The sequence below is a fragment of the Ostrinia nubilalis genome, chromosome 25, assembly GCF_963855985.1.
Source record: "Ostrinia nubilalis chromosome 25, ilOstNubi1.1, whole genome shotgun sequence".
Lineage (NCBI taxonomy): Eukaryota > Metazoa > Arthropoda > Insecta > Lepidoptera > Crambidae > Ostrinia > Ostrinia nubilalis.
In genome coordinates, this window is record NC_087112.1 from 11,106,614 (window position 1) to 11,124,829 (window position 18,216).

The 18,216-nt window shown below is 36.5% G+C and overlaps 1 long non-coding RNA gene across 1 annotated transcript; it reads left to right on the forward strand.

Moving 5' to 3' along the window:
• The first annotated feature begins 8,699 nt into the window (after positions 1–8,699).
• LOC135084305 (uncharacterized) lies at positions 8,700–17,060 on the forward strand. The gene is made up of 3 exons (XR_010259815.1): positions 8,700–9,094; positions 9,170–9,220; positions 16,341–17,060. It is a non-coding gene; the product is annotated as an uncharacterized LOC135084305 (long non-coding RNA).
• The last annotated feature ends 1,156 nt before the right edge of the window (positions 17,061–18,216 follow it).

Below are 18,216 nucleotides of genomic sequence, written 5' to 3' on the forward strand. Positions count from 1 at the left end.
GGCCCCGGGCCGGCAAAGAGTAAGTGTACAGAATAATGCCTAAAAAGTGGGAATCATCGAGGTAAAGCAGTTGGTTGACGACAAGAGTGTATCGACGAAGAAGAAAAAGAAAAGCAGCTATCTATAGACCGTAACTTATTGAGGTGCTGCTTGCGCCCACGAAACTTCGAAGAGTTGTAGTTTATTAATAAAACACTACAGTTACTCAAGAAACTACTACCAACTTTGCGTAACCCTGAAGTTTCTAAAGTTGGAAACGCGAGTGCTCCACAAATTATTATAGATAGGCAAGATGAATAGGGTTCCAGATAAAATTGCCATGTTAGTTTCTTAGTTATTAACCAAATCTTCATATTTTAGACTCTAATGCCCGTTTTCACCATCAATACCTAATTTTTAAGTGACCCCTATGGTAACACATAACAGAAATTTTGTTTTCATAGGGGTCACTTAAAAATTAGGGATTGATGGTGAAAACGGGTGTAATCCAATCATTACTAAAAATAGAATTCTAGTTCGTTTTGAATTTGCTATGTGCGTGTGTCCGATGTGCAAACGTTTATTAACTAAAGACCTTTTAGACATACCTCTATAAATCATTAAAAATACTGACATGTCTCTCTAATACTCTACATCGTAGGTAGAAACTCTGCCCTCATATCCACTGTTAGTCTATGTGTATGATTATGAACATTTCCTTGGGTCGCGTTTTATACGATTTGCTCATTGGAGTGCAGTTAACATAATGTTTATTGCCCGCTACAGTTAACCGTTGCTGTTTATTACTTAACCGGCCGAGGGTGATTGTTTTTGACGTGAGCTTTTAATAATCATAGAGCGTACCTACACTTCATTTGGGGGACGAGGTTGTTGAAACAAGTATCATTATTAATTTATTGTTTTGGTACAATTATTTACAATTTGTTTTTATGGTTACATTCAGAGTTCTGAGTACACACAAAAGGTTTATTTTATTATTTCAATAATTTGTTTTGTGTAATAATATTGAAAGCAATATTAAAGCAATGTTAATTGTGTCTACATATTTTGTTAGGCAAGCAACTAAGCAGTACAATAAAAGTATTCATCCTTATCGAAATTAATTACAATACGTACTTACATACTTAGTTCACAGTTATAAAAATAAAATTCAAGTGATCTTTGCATAATAAGAATGAGCGTATCAGCTGATCTATAAGAATTTATTCTTGAACTGTTTACAGAATTATTGCCCAATTTTGGGCTATTTGACATTGTTGAAAATCCAAGAGAATTGAATCACATCACAAGTAGGTAATAAAGTAGGTCACATGAAGGGGGAGGCCTATGTTCAGCAGTGGACGTCCTATGGCTGAGATGATGATGATGAAGACATGATGACAGGTTTGGAAAGGAAATGAAATGTGTAGTAGAAAACATACCTGGAACTACTATCGCTCTACGCCATTTGATAAAACCATGCCTGTTCATCTCCGCGAGTTTACATCGAAAACAAAACACGCACGATGGCCCCCTACAGGATTACTATTCGACAAGGCCTCACACACGAGCGAACATTGACTCACGCACGCGTATTCTTGTGTATGATGGAAAAAATAAAGAAAATGGTGTACTAAATACTGTGCAGTATTTAACTGCCTAAATAATAATAAAAAACACAGAATGTACTTTTTTAAGTTGCCTGAAGACACTGAGAGGTAAATAAGTAGTTAATATTATTCATGATAACTCATGCTAAATCATGTATTTCCTCCGCCATTTTCTGCAGTTTGGCATCTCACGTCACATCATTTTACCGAAGTCAGCCCTATAGCTTCGGCGCAGTACCGATCACTGACGTTTGTCAACAAAATGGTGCTTAACTCTTGAGACAAGCTAAATTACACCATATTGTTCATGACATTGAGCATTTTTTTTTTAAATATTTTCGCGAAGTAAAACTTCTGTACGTAGTACTTATTATTATTCTGTGATAAAACCTCATTCACTCTATCAACCCTAAGACTATAGCACCGTAATATCGATCACTCTACGTCTCTACATATTCCCCAGTCTATCTTGCGAACGCAAACAACTTCCTCCATGCCGTCGAACTTTGCCGAGAAGTTTCAGAGTTAGAGCCGTGTGTAAGGTACATAATATACCATATAAATACATAGACTAGGTACATACTACGAGTACATAGTACGCTCGAGAAGACTCGTGCATTTCCCATCAATGAGTATCGTGGGAGGCTGCACCCCTGTGAGTTTGAGGGAATATTCTGATGATATTTATAGCGAAGGATAAAGGCAATAATATTATACAGTTTAGAATTTTGTAATGCCACCTGGAGGGAAACTGTAGGTAGAAAATTTTTAAAAGAAAAGAAAAGAGTAAGCTAAGAGTAAGTACTTTCCCTCCATGTGGCATTACAAAATTCCACCCTGTATGTGAATATGAATGGTAAGTTTCTTTTTGCAGATTATTTGGCTTTGGCTGACTGTCCAAGACTACCTTCTACATATTTTCATAAAAAGTGATTTAGCATTTTATACGTAGAAACAGTAACTTTCGCAATTACAAGCCAATGAAATCTAATTCAAATCTATATGGATTTGGATGAAAACGTTCAAAAAACTCAAGCTACAATTATAAGAGTCAGTAGGGATATTGTCTATTAGTGAAATCTACATACATCTTTCTTTTACTTTCTAGATAAATAAAGTTGAAGAATGTACTATGAACAAAAAAAGTTACTTAATTAAATAAAAGTTCGTACTCCAATGACAGGTTACATTTGAATTTATAACGTAATTACTTACCATCAGGTGAGATACAGGCCAAGAGCTTCGTCGTCGTGGATAAAAAAAAATCTAATAAAAAAAATCTATAATATTCTATTAAAAAATATGATGTAGGTAGTCAACAATTTTACTGAAATTTTGTACGCCAGTTCATAAATCAAGAAAAAACAATGTTATTGGATTAAAAGGCCTCTATACAGAATACGCCCTCGCAACCCAGAAATTGTACAAAACCCGGGTTTTGGCCCAAAATGTAGCACAAAGGCTAATCCGGGCACCGGGAGAGGTTGCCTTAAGCCTATTAACGATTTCCACGTTGTTTGGTTCGACGTTTGTTTACGCGTTGGTGGACGGACGGCCCTCGGGAGTTATTAGAACGGTTTGTAAAAGATAGCTTGAATGGAAAATTCTGACATTTGATCATGCAATCAAGCCCAAAAGCTTTATTTATACGGAAATGTTTTGTTTTGTTCAAAATACTTATAACCGGAACGGGACAGCCTGATGAGTTATTGGATCTAAGTTTATCTTACTGCAAGTTTATTCTATTGTTAATGAGGATTTGAACAGCGTATATCGTCATTCAATATAACACCGGTAAAATAATATTACTTTGTATTAATTAAAACGAAATTATGTCTAGAAAAATAAAGAAAGAAAACCTTTCTGTATGATTTTTGAACTACTATGTATGTAGAATAGATGTATTTAATCTTCTGTGAAATCGTTTCCAATGAAGAACACTATCTACTTTATACGTTCCGTTGAACAAAGAAATCACTTCAATATTGTATGCAAGCAAATATTTGCAAAAATCACGATCGCAAACACAAGCATATGGCTCTACATTTATCCTTCAGCGTTTTATCTCCCTTATAATTGCAAGCTCCTTAGGGATAGGATTTATTTAAATAACTAATTCGGTCAATGTATAAACTGACACTAGCTATAGTAGGGTAAAAGTCGTTGTTTTTATTTTTCAAAAGCTTTAGCACGTCAAAACCTACATCTAACCTATGCCACTACTTCCAGGATATTATTAGTGCTGAAAAAATTAACGCAAGAAACACATTCATCATTGACAGTTTCTTTTTTAACAGCTTGTAATGATTGAGTAATAACCCTCCTTCTAGCACAGTCGGGTAAAAAGAGGGGACTGTAAAAGAATGGGGCGTCTGAAATCAAAATGGAGAAGACAATATCCGCCTAACCTTGGGACCGTCTACTTGACCAGAGAAGCGGAAGATAGAGCTCAGTGGAGACAGCTGACGGAGGCTTATGCCAGAAGCACGCTCGGTGAGGAAGACGGTGGGCGGGAGTTTGCATCGTGCGCTCCACACAGCTTATGACCGCAGTCTGTGGAGTTACGTCTGTGTGACGACCCTAGCTTACATCAAATGCTCTACTACCAGCAGGATGGTGCTCAACTTTGTAAGTAGGAATTTATAAATAAATAATTAACTATCTGTGGTCGCGATCCTCATCAGTGAAGGACCGAGGAAGAAGAAGAAAGCAAAAGCATCCTTCAAGCAAAGACTGCATCTCAATTAACACCAGGTGCGATTGAAGTCTTGAATACCTGCCTTGTTATGCATAAAAAAATAGCAAAAAAATAAACTTCGAAAGAAAGGGCTAGGGCCTATTTTTACACACACCATATTATTTATTGTAATATAATGTATCTAAATCGCAGATCCCCGAGTGATTGAGGGACAAACAGCGAGGTAGGCGCGCCCTGCGGCGCTCCCTTCCCCTGACGCTGCACTGTTTACACCGTGTTAATAAGTTGTCGCGGGGCTGTTTGCTTGGTAAACGATGATCATAATCTATCTAAGGGTTAAGGGTTCATTCGACCAAATGCCGAATAAATCAGAGCAAATATCCTACATCAGAATAACTTTACGTTCAGATTATGATTTAGGGAACTAAATCATAAATATCATTTGTGCTTCATTTACATCACAAATGTAGAGTTGAATGCATTTTAGGACATACAAGTTTGGAAGCGTTAATAACAAAATACTGTGATAATATTGTTTATAGTAGGTAATAGAAGAGGATCAATAACTTTCATAATTTCTATTTGTCGCTGATTTTAATAGCCAAATCAAATTGGAAAGATAATTTCACCGGTGTGGCCACAGACCAAATCAAATCAAAAGTATTAACCTTAGTTCTGACAGAGATAATAAACCGTTCACAACTTAATTTTGCCGCTAACTACCGAAGCACCCGCCAAACGAGTGTGGCGACTACCCTCGTAATTAGTTTATATCGCGCCGCACGTGCCGCGCGCGTGGCGGACAACGCCCTCTGCCGGACAATTACAATTGCCGGAAAATTGCTGACGATCACAACACGTCTGAGAATTTAGAGGAAGGTAGGTAGAGCCGGTTTACCGTTTTATTAACGGTAGCAAGAATACTTATTAGACCATACTTTTCGAGAATGACTCTTTGAATCAAAGTTCCTTTTACGGAATAATGATCTACTCTCTGATCTACCAATTAAGTATTTTTCTGTACAACCAAAACATTGCCGCAACGAACATAATCAAAACTGCAATGGTAGTGGTGGATGGTAACGAAATATAGGTTACCTTTTTCACTAATTTTCGTTTGTTTTCGAAGTCTGTTGCAAAGATACTTAACTTCAACAAATTATACGTTGTCATACCATAATGCTTGGAAGCGCCGTACCTAGCTCATTATATCTTCCTTACCCACACAGTGATTAAGGTCAAAAGCTTGCATAACGAGCGCTCTGCTATTTACAGGAAAGCTTTGAGCGATAAACGTCACCACAGGAAACTTAAAATGTAGGTCATTTAAGGCCTAGGACACGCGATGACACGCTACAAAAAACTTTTTTTTATCATTTGAACTTGACACAGCGATTATTAGATAAAGCTTTCCAACTCTTAAGTATCACGACAGTATTTAAATAATGAGTAAGTAACTACTTAAATGTAATACAAGTATTTAATGGAAAAGAACTTAGGTATGTACTTACATAAATTATGTTATTGTTACATTCCTTTTCACACCAACTATGATGAACTAGGTAGGGATAGATTCGTATCCTAAGGCCCAGAACAGACGGTGAAACGCACCTGCAACGAAACTGCAACTTTCTGATGATTCTGATGAATGAAACTGAAATTGAAAGTTTCAAACTGGTCGCGTCATGTGTGGTCTCTCAACGGACGCTATGGCAGAAACTTAGATGCAACTCAAAAGTAACTAGCAGTTGCAGTTTCGGTGCAGTTGCGTTTCACCGTCTGTTCTGGGCCTTAGTGGAAATCAGTAATTCTTTTTTACATTAAAATAGCCTATTATTAAAAGAGGAGGTAACCGGTTGTACCCTTCAAATTGGAATCGTTTAGGGCAACAAAACTATCAGGAAGGCACTTGCTTGATAACGAGGCAATCAGCGGCGCGCGCGCGGAAATTGTATTGTCTCTGATCACGAATGCTATGCGTGGGAATCGAGCTTAAAGCACTTTTATCACGGAACCAGTTCGTTATAATAATTGAAATCTGGTCAATGTGGCCAGCCTTTTGGGCACCTTCCCCCAAGGTAGCGATTTAGATGAAATTTTTTATTTATAAAGCTTGTATATACATAATTTTAATTTTTACCCTTTTTTTATTTAGTTATAGTTTAGTTTAGTAGTTATTTGTTAACATTTAATTATGCATAAACTTGTAGCTTGAGTGTAAATTATAACGCTAATAAAAAGAGAAGGAGGTTTGAATGATATGTAAATGTAGAGACAACGACAGACCTAGCTAGACAATGAGGCACATGGTTGTAATAGTTGAAATTTTGCAAAAAAAAATGTACATAGGTAAGTACTTTACAATTTTGGGCTATAAATAGTTCAAAACTGACTATAAAGTAACTCAGAAAAAATAAGTTCCGTAGGCATTTCATATAGAAACCTGATAGAAAGAACTCACTGCTCCAGAAAAACCTTCTTAATACCCGCGTTTGGCATACGCAATACCACAAAGGAAGAATCTCGGAAGTAGGAAGCGACGGCTTACAACGGATTAGCGGCCTGCCTCGGCCACCTCGACTCTATGATGTCGCCGGCTTTTATTATGATGGTGTTGAAATTATCTTCTTTTTGTGTCAATGAAAATTGAGATCTCATTAACGCTTGAATTTTTATCACTTATTCGTATCGTATAGCCAATTCTGACCTTGCCGTTTCTACCGGGAGTAGAGAGTATAAAACCAGAAAATTTTAGTCAAAGTATATTATGTATATGTAATTGCAAAATGCTTGGAGCAGTCAAACTCTAAAAAGTGAACTATGAAAGTGAAACCTAATTTAATATTCTAAGGAACCCTAGTTTCAAGAAGTGCTCTTATTAATTTAATTTGATTTTACGAAAATTTTAACAACATAGAGTTAAGATATTTTAACTATTTAAATAGGTAGGTGGGTACTTTTCAAGGCATTATCTATTTTAACCGACTTCAAAAAAGGAGGAGGTTAGAACCTCCTGCTTTTTTGAAGTACATATAAGTATTTAAAATAGCCGAACTTAGAAGTTCGGCTATATGTATTCTTTTTGTAGTCTACCCTGATACATCTACATCTATTTTTCGATTGCAGTGAGTGTGAACAAAGAATTCCTTGTCGACAACGATTAAGCCGCCAACACACGCTCCACAAAGCCCTCGTCGACAATGGCGGCGGAAGCTATCGTGTCTATGGCCAGTTCCGACGCGGAACTATTCGCAGTCAGCACTGGATTACCGGCTTATGATGCGGATTTAATCTTGCTTAGAAATACAATGGGCAAATAGGCAGTAGCACCAATCCCTATGCACTTTTACTGATGGTTAGATATAGGATATCCATCCAAAGGAAGGCCATAAAGATGTCAAGGAAAACATTCACTCGTACCGAAAGCGTGGCCTTAGGCCCAGAACAGACGGTGAAACGCAACTGCAACGCAACCAGTTTGAAACCAGTTTGAAACTTTCAAACTGGTCGCGTCATGTGTGGTTCTCAACGGACGCTATGGCAGAAACTTAGATGCAACTCAAAAGTAAAGAACTAGCAGTTGCAGTTTCGTTGCAGTTGCGTTTTACCGTCTGTTCTGGTCCTTATGTATGATATCAAGCCTGTGGCAGTCGAACTCTACAATATTTGCAACAGCATATTTTGTCCCCTGAAGAGCTGTATGGAACATAGCAGATAGCTCTAACCTACTGTCATCAAGTCATCTGTCCATCAGACCTACTGCTATAGGTACGTTCTATCCTACTCGGGAGCCTTAAGGCATCAGTAATTCAAGCCATGGTATATCTTTCTGTAAAGGTACCGAGTAAGCCTACTTCATAGAGTTCTATTGTCACCTTAAAGAAGGCGACACACTGTCTGTGAGCACCTTAACATCCTCATGACTAGATGACTGTCCAAAGAATTGCCAGCTCTAAGTCTCAAAAAATAAAGCTCATTTCGTTTGGAACCCTGCATGAGCCAAGAATTTAATTTCTCGCAACACAATAGTGTTCGAATTTTAAAGGAATAAGGTTGATAATTGCGTGTTTTAAGTGACAAAGACGTATTTACAATTGTATGGAGTGTCGGGACATATTAAGCCAATATTTGGGGGCGTCGGCACAAATCAAATCGTTAGCGTCTGTCCACAAGTGTTAGTCGAGATTTGAACATTTTTTTTAATTTAAGGCGCAGTCCAAATCTTTTAAGAAAGTAACTAGTTATTATGTAGTTAAATGAAATTTCATACTAAACTTACCAATTTTGAATGGAAACTAAACCTTCTTAATAGAAGACAAATTATTTTTCGTTTTAGAATAATTACTCAAGTCAAGCAATGAACAGAATAACACCACGTTGGGCACCAAAATTCGTTATAAAATTGTTGTTAAGAAGAGCCATCTATTGGAGCGCGTGAGAAGCTCCAACCAAAGATCAATGGCAATACTATCACCGAGCACACCGCATCGATTACGTCACGCGATGTCAAGAAACCACAACAGATGGCGCTGAAGCACACCTATATAAACGATTGCACGGACGCTTAACGTCTCTCATTCTCATTTGAACTTTCAACTGAAATATTGTAAACGCTTTATTGTAAAGTAATAAATCCCAGTATATCTTCAAAGTCGCCTGATTTACCCGTGTTGATCCATACACACAAGAAGATTAGGAGTCACAGACAATAGCTAGAAATTAGAAGCCTAGGAACACACTCTGAACACGCAAACATTGGACCTTCAGAGCCGCATCATCCATCATCACATCGAGGGATCAGCAAAGGGTCTGGCCAAATCGTTCCTTTTTTCCCCCATCTTATCCCATTTCAATTTTACTAAAGCTGTGCTTGTTCCTCTAGGTACCGTGTTGTGCTTCCTCACGAGTCACGTACGCAGTTTACAGGAATTTGGTGAGTACCCACTTTTATAAATCGTCAAAATGAGTGTTGAAAACGTAACCGTTCGTTGTAAATCTCCTAATTTGTGCGTAGATTCTGATGATACTGTAATTAGAGAATTAAATAAAAAACGCGGTTCAATCAAGGGTAGACTGACGTTATTCGTAAAATTTGTAAATTCTTTTCATAGCCACTCTCGTCCTAGCGATAAACAATTAACCGAATTAAAATTGCGTAGTGAATTAGCCAAATCATTATTTAGTGAATTTAATAGCATTCAAAGCTCCATCGAAATGCTCATGGTGTTAGATAGTGAAACTGCAATTCAGTTAGAACATCGTGAATCATTTGAAAATATTTATTACGAAACCATGGCAGAAGCAGAAAGTTTAATAAAACGTTTTAGCCTTTCTGATTCATCTAGTGCTAGTTCTAGGTGTGAAGCTTCGATAAATATTAAGCTTCCTACTATTTCACTACCCTCCTTTGACGGGTCGTTTGAAAATTGGTTAGAGTTCAGGGATACCTACCTTTCTATGATTCACAACTCCACCCAGCTTGATGACATTCGTAAATTCCATTATTTGCGTACATCGCTAACTAGTCAGGCAGCTCAAGTTATTAAATCAATAGAATGCACATCAGAAAACTACACAATAGCTTGGGATTTGCTCAATGAGAGGTATAATAACGTCAAGTTGCTGGTACATAATCATGTGAAGTCTTTATTTACCATTCAAAATCTAAATAAAGAGACTTCATTTCATTTAAGGAAATTAATTGATATAGTTTCAAAGAATTTACGTGCCTTAAAGACACTCGGGGAACCTATAGAATATTGGGATACACTTATTATTTATATCATTACCTCCAAATTAGACGCAGTAGTTGAGAAAGAGTGGGAGGAACATAAAAATAATTTATTTACGCAGCATCATAAACGCATTAAGTTAGACGATCTCATTACATTCTTGAAAAATAAGGCAGACACTTTAGAAATGATTAAAGCGCATAATTCTTCATCATTTTCTAATAGTAAAGTCCCTTTTGATAACAATAAAAAACCTCAACAACAATCGCAACAAAAATCACATATTGCTTCAACAAAAAATAATGTGAATTCCAAAAGTACCCGCACATGCTCATTATGCAGCGGAAATCATTCGCTTTATTCTTGTACTAAGTTTTTGGATTTAAACGTTAAAGAGAGATTAGAATTCGTTAATAATAAAAGGTTATGTGTTAATTGTTTACGAGCTGGACATTTCGCTTCAAATTGTTATTTTGGTCCGTGTAAACAGTGCAGTAGAAAACACAACAGTTTATTGCACAGTAACAATAATGATAAAGTAGAAAACGCATTAGTATCAGTCGTGGAGTGCCAACCGGATTCGAACCCCGTACTGCACTCGTCGGCAGTGTTACATATAGCCGAACCGACACGAAACGAGAATTCGAACAATAGTTTGTATACGCAGGCGTCAGAAACTGTTTTATTATCCACAGCTTTAGTGGAGATAGCAGGTAATGACAATGTAGGTATATCATAAGGCTCGCGCTTTGTTAGATAGCGGCAGTCAACATTGTTTAATTACAGAAAATTTACGTAAAAAATTAAAAGTCGATTCGATACAGTCCACATATCATATCACAGGAATAGGGCATTCACACACTCAGTCAACAGAGTTGTGCGAAATTAAGGTCAGGTCATTAAACGGTGATTATAATACTCGCTGTAAATGTATAGTTTTGAAACATATAACTTCAAATTTACCAACAGTTCCATTACATTATAACTCTTTAGACATTCCGAATAATATTCAGTTAGCCGATTCGTTATTTTATTTACCGTCAAAAATTGACTTATTGATCGGGGCTGACGTGTTTTGGGAATTGTTGATAGAAGGTAAAATGCGTTTACAGGCAGGTCCTTACCTACAAAACACTACGCTAGGTTGGATTATTTCAGGCATTGTTTATAATTCAAAATCAATAAATAATAAAATACAATGTCATCATTTGCAATCTTTACAATTAGATGAGCAGTTACGTAAATTTTGGGAATTAGAAGAAAATTATAGACATAAACCATATCTTACAGAGGAAGAACGCCATTGTGAACAACTGTTTACTGAAACTACAAAACGTGCAGTTGATGGTCGTTTTTCAGTTCGCATTCCAGTACGAAATGAATTAGTACTTGATGAATTAGGTAATAGTTACGATATTGCAAAAAATAGATTTTTGTCATTAGAACGCAGGTTAGAACGGTCTCAAGAGTATAAAAAAATGTATAGTGATTTTATGCAAGAGTACTTAGACCTAGGTCACATGACACGTATTGAAAACTACACTTCACCTCATTATTTTCTACCGCATCACGGTGTCTTACGAGAGCAAAGTACTACTACAAAACGGTCATTCTCACGATTAGGCGTTCTCAGCCTAATTACCATATCATTTTTGAAATTTGGCTTAATTGACTTAAACGCATTTAAATATGAAACACATGAAAAGTACGAATTTAACAATCGTTAAGGCGTCAAATTATTCCAAGCGGTTTTCGCGTAAATGAGACCCAAAAATTTTATGGTCACGGTAATTAGATAAGGCTAATACTTAATCTAACGGTAATTAGAAAAAATATGTAAAATAGCAAGAAAACAATGTCTTGCATTGATAAATTTGTATATAAATATATAGCGTCATAAAAAACGCTGTAGGTACACTTAATAACCCTTTAAAAAAAAGGAAAACACTCATTTCTGTTATTTATTGTATCAAGATATTTTCAGTATACTGCAATAATCGAGGCTATAACAGGAACACTTAGTTTCGGCCAGAAGGAGCTACGTGTCACATTTCATCAGAATCTTAATCATCATTTATTTGATTTCAATGTGGTACAAACGATTTAACGTACAGATAAATAATGGATCAGGAGATCTCACAAATTTGATTTTTCGGATATGCATAAATATCGAAAAATTTTATTAATGATTTAAGAGATTTTTCCTCTTTTTAATCTATCTGCGATCAGCCATCACCCTTTATCAGATTAAATTGAATTTTTAATAATGACAGTTCCAGCTCAGCATATCCCATGATTTGTCACCTCGATTCTTTTACAATAGGTTTTCAGATTGATGCTATTCGCTTTCTCCTGAGCCTAAATGCAGAATTCTTAGAATTTAAAAGGGATGCAGCAAATAGATTCCATGAAGGTCTAGTCTTTGGTTGTAAGCTTTACAGGATTTTCCACACCCTCTTTGACGTTTGGTATCACTTCAGTGGACTTTGTAAACCAAGGTGCACAGCTCAAGATTTTTAAAACTTTATTTTGAAAACGTTAAAGTATTTCTACATTTGCGAGGCTAAGTCGATGCCATGTCTACATGGGTTTTAAGATCCATTTGTATATAGTTTGTTCTCCAAGCTTCTTCTGTCCAGTACCCATTGCATATCACGAAGTTTTTTCTATGCATAACAAAGCAGGTAGGATGCAGTTTAGGATGGTACAAAGTGCCTATACACTCTTGCCTTGAAAAGTCCCATTGTCTGTTGATTTGTTCTCTTTTGTTCTTAATGTGATCACGCCAGGTAAGCGTATATATACTCTTAAATCCAACAACCATGCAGCAACTGAAGCTGAACATTCGTCATGAAATCGAATCTATTTCGAGGTTACTTTAACGAAAGTTTTTTAAATTTTGATTGTCAGATTGGAAGAAAAGTCCGTACAGTTGTTATGCGAAAGTCTAGGTATATTTCATATTTTATCATCATACTTATTCAATCGTGAGTGCAATTTGTAGGTAATAATTTCATACAACGGTGATTATAAATATACGGTAATTAGTACATGGAAATTATAAAACGATAGTTTTTCTTCAAAATTTCCAAAATCTTCAGCGTATGCAAATACTGTCTTACTACAACGTATGACGGCCAAAATACTGAATCTATTTAAATTAACAACGTGGATCTACCTTCAAAAATCGAGTATAAAAATAAGGACATGGTAAATAGAAAAATAGAAAACCAAAGATATGGTAATTATACTCTTACGCAATTCATCGACGGTACGCCAACGCAATAGACGTCTACTTGCTAACAGGTCTTAGAACTAACTAATGGCTCGCGCCGCTCGCGTAAATGATGTGTCAAATATTATTATTTAGGCTTGTGTGCCCAAAAACAGAAAACGTCACGGGAATTAGGACTTTCGCTCGGACAAGCAGTTTTTTAATTCTATTTATTTACAGAATGGTTCTATTGAATAGATATTTTGCTATGCGTAAGACAATCTTTTGTACTCTTTAAAATGTTGAATGGAGTAAACCAAATCTATACGACATAAAAATTACAGCCAAGTTTTAACATTAAGTCGGTGTGCGGACGCGTAACGGTAATTAGAGAACAGAGGTTCATGAAATTAATTAAGTCACAAATACTTAAAATAGAGGCCTATGATTTAATGCACAACTGGATGGGGTTGTTAAGTAACGTATAAAAATACTTGCATGTCTCTAATTTGTCATTTTTAACGATTTAACAGCCCGGACACGCAAAAACTAGCTCATCTGAGAATGGCCGAAAACTAAGAGTAGTTTTCAATGCAAGCCAAAAAACATCAACTGGCAAATCTTTAAATGATGTCCAAATGCCAGGGCCTGCATTGCAAAACGAATTGTTTTCTATAATTTTGCGTTTTCGTCAATATAAATTTGTCGCTTGCGCGGATATCGAGAAAATGTTCAGGCAAATATTAATTCATGAAGATCAAAGAGATTTACAGTTAATATTATGGCGAGAAAATCCATCACAGCCTATCAGTGTGTACCGGCTTAATACTGTAACATACGGTACGGCGTCTGCACCGTACTTGAGCAATCGTTGCATTAAACAACTAGGCTTTGACTGTACGGACGAAGACATTTCACGTACAATATTAACAGATTTTTATGTGGATGACCTTATAACTGGTTCAGATTGTATTGAGAAGTTATCACACATATGTAAGGGTGTATCTGAAACTTGTCTATCTGGTTGTTTTCCCTTAAGGAAATGGACATTTAATTCGCCTGAAAATATTTTGAATAATAACATAACCTTTGATAATTCTAAAAAATTTTCTTTAGATGAAAATTATTCCAGTAATACTCTTGGTTTAGGTTGGTTTAACAAAAGCGACGAATTTTATTTCACATCAAAAGTCAATTTTGAATGTAATAATGTTAGTAAACGACAAATTCTATCAATTGTTTCACAGATTTATGACCCTCTCGGTTTGTTAAGTCCGTTTATAATTATTGGCAAAATGATATTACAAAAGTTATGGTTATGTAAACTTGATTGGGACGATGAAGTACCTATTAATATTTTAAGGAACTGGGAAAAGTTTATTGAAGCATTAACTTATTTACATAATATTCGCGTACCGCGTCATGTTGTAGGAACGTGTGACCATTCTAGGATCGAATTACACATATTTACGGATGCGAGCGAGGCTGCATACGGTGCGTGCGCTTATGTTCGGACGTGCAATAGTAATGATGACGTCATCACGGTGAGATTATTATGTTCGAAGAGCCGCGTCGCGCCAGTGAAACCGGTTAGCATTCCACGGCTCGAGTTATGCGGTGCACTATTGGGAGCTAGATTGTATGATAAAATAATTAAATCACTTCGATTGAACTTTGACAAAGTTGTTTTTTGGACAGATTCTACTATAGTTCTCAGATGGTTGCAAATGTCACCACATCAGTTAAAGACTTTTGTTCAGAATCGCGTTGTTGAGATAAATGAGTTGACAAGCAACACAATTTGGCTGCATGTAAACTCGTCAAATAATCCAGCTGACCTGGTTTCCCGTGGAGTACTTTTAAATGAATTGAGTTCATCAACTTTATGGTGGAACGGACCCACCTTTTTATTTGAAGATAGCATAAAATGGTCACAAAATCAAAATAATATTTTACAGAACTTAAATGATTTACCTGAGTTAAAACTTCCCACTACAAACTTGTTGTGTAGTAGCGATTCTAATTTACCTATCATTGATTTCAGCCGATTTTCTAAACTAAATCGATTACAAAGAACTTGTGCTTATGTAATGCGTTTTATACATAACATACGAACAAAATCTATTGATGAGCGGTTACACGGGCCGTTATCAGTAGAAGAACTTGATAAATCCTTATTGTTTATAGTTAGACAGGCACAAATAGAATCGTTTCCTGAAGAATACAATGCGCTTTATAATAATCTTGCTATAAATAAATCAAAACGTAATATTTCCAATTTAAATATATTTTTAGATGCTGACAAAATCATAAGAGTCGGGGGCAGATTAGTTAATTCTGAATTTTCATATGACAAAAGGCACCCCATTTTATTGTGTAGTAAACATATCTTTACCTATTTATTATTTCAAAGTCAACATTTAAAATTATTGCACGCTGGGCCTCAATTAATTTTATCTCATATCAGAGACAATTGGTGGCCATTAGGCGGTAGAAACTTAGCAAAAAAAGTCGTTAACCAGTGTGTCTTAAGTTGTCGTTTGAAAGGTAAAATAGTACAACCAATCATGGGTAACTTACCAACTGAACGAGTAACTGCAAATTTTCCTTTCATAAACTGTGGAGTAGACTATGCTGGACCTTTATTTATTTTAAATAAGAAAGGTAGGGGTTCCAGACTAGAAAAATGTTATTTATATCTGTTTATATGTTTTTCAACTCGAGCGATACACTTGGAACTAGTAACTAGTTTGTCTTCACAGAGTTATATTTTAGCACTGAAACGATTTATTTCCCGGAGAGGAAAACCTTATCAAATATTTTCCGATAATGGACGTAACTTTGTAGGAACAGCTCGTCAATTTTCAGATTTTTTAAAGAGTAATTCTCAGTCTATCATTGATTACGCTTCAGATAATCACATTAAATTTAAATTCATTCCCCCTTACGCGCCTCATTTTGCCGGTTTATGGGAAGCTGGGATCAAGTCCTGCACCATATAACACGTGTGGTAGGAAATGTAAACATGACTTATGAGGAATTCAGCACAGTTTTGGTACAAATTGAAGCTGTCCTGAATTCCCGCCCTATGTATCCTTTATCCTCAGACCCCAACGACTACTCTCCACTCACTCCTGCCCACTTCACTATTGGTCGGCCGCTGACTGCACCTGCAGAGAGTGATGTTACCGCTGCAACCACGCACACACTCAATCGTTACCAGCGAGTTGAACAGCTGAGGCAGACATTTTGGAGGAGATGGTCTACAGAGTACATATCAGAGCTTCAGACACGTACTAAATGGCAACAGAAAACTGAAGACTTGCAAACTGGAACATTGGTTGTCATAAAGGACGATAACCTTCCGCCGCTGAAATGGCGGTTAGGACGCATAATAACTCTGATTTCAGGCAGTGACGGCGTACCAAGGGTTGCTGTCATTCGGACGGCCACGGGCGTCATACACAGGGCATTCTCAAAGATATGCCCACTTCCGGTCGCTGAGGTGCCAGGTTCGAGGCTCGGCGCGTGACACGACGTGAGCTGAGATGTTGAGAGGGAGTCTCTCAAGGCCCGCCGGAATGTTAAGAAGAGCCATCTATTGGAGCGCGTGAGAAGCTCCAACCAAAGATCAATGGCAATACTATCACCGAGCACACCGCATCGATTACGTCACGCGATGTCAAGAAACCACAACAGATGGCGCTGAAGCACACCTATATAAACGATTGCACGGACGCTTAACGTCTCTCATTCTCATTTGAACTTTCAACTGAAATATTGTAAACGCTTTATTGTAAAGTAATAAATCCCAGTATATCTTCAAAGTCGCCTGATTTACCCGTGTTGATCCATACACACAAGAAGATTAGGAGTCACAGACAATAGCTAGAAATTAGAAGCCTAGGAACACACTCTGAACACGCAAACAATTGTAATTATTATAATTAAATGTTTAAAAACAGTAACTTTAAAATATTTTGCGAATTTTTGTCTAGTAAAAATATTACTACCTTCATAAAATAATAATTACGCCCAGTAAATTCATCAAAAAACCTGAAGCCTTCCCTTTAAATGATTTTGTCAGTGAAAACGGAATTTCGCTGATTACAACTGAATAGTATCCGGCGCATTGTAACGCACACCCATCCCGCTGGCCGGCGCGGGCGCAGCTCGATTGTAAATGGTTTTAACTTTTTTTGGGCACGGCCTAGAATGTTTTGTGGGCGGACGCCACAAAGGATTGCGTATTACCGGTGGTTAATACTTGTTAAACGATTTTATACAATTCGGATGTGTAAATTGTGAGGATTTACTAAAGTTTAAGGATATGAAAGAATTATCAGCTTGAGCTTCCGGTTGCTATTATTCTATTGCGTACTTATGTAACGCTGTGAAAAATTTAGATACCTACTCCTTTTTTAAGTTTCTAAATACCTTTATATCGAGTTGCATTTTTTACCGATAAAGAAAAAGAGATGATTACTAACCTATCAGGCAAAAAAAGACAATGCGAATTCTAAATAAAACTTAGTACGAAGACGGTAAGCATGTATGAAATTTGAAGCAAAAATATGAAAGCTGAAAGTCTCATTCTTAAAAAAGTCGTCTAACAGACAAAAATAAGTTAATGGTGGTCTACATGGTCCAACTACGTATGGTAGGAATGTGAAATTATGTTCTACTACCGTCTCTTCAAAAACATTTTTCTGGGCTACAAGTTACTGGAATCATCATCTATACTTGGATTTGAAAATAAAAAGTAAGATAGCTCCTGTTTAACTGGCGGAAATTCGAAAAAGCCTTATTATAGAACAGCTTTTCAATCCCAACAAAGTCCTACCTATAATATACCTACATACCTCTCTACATTCAATCGGGAAGCGACAGGAACGTAGCAACTTAATAAATATCGTATACACACTTATACCTTTATACAAAACGAAAATATACATAGATACATTCATTCCCAACCACCTGAAA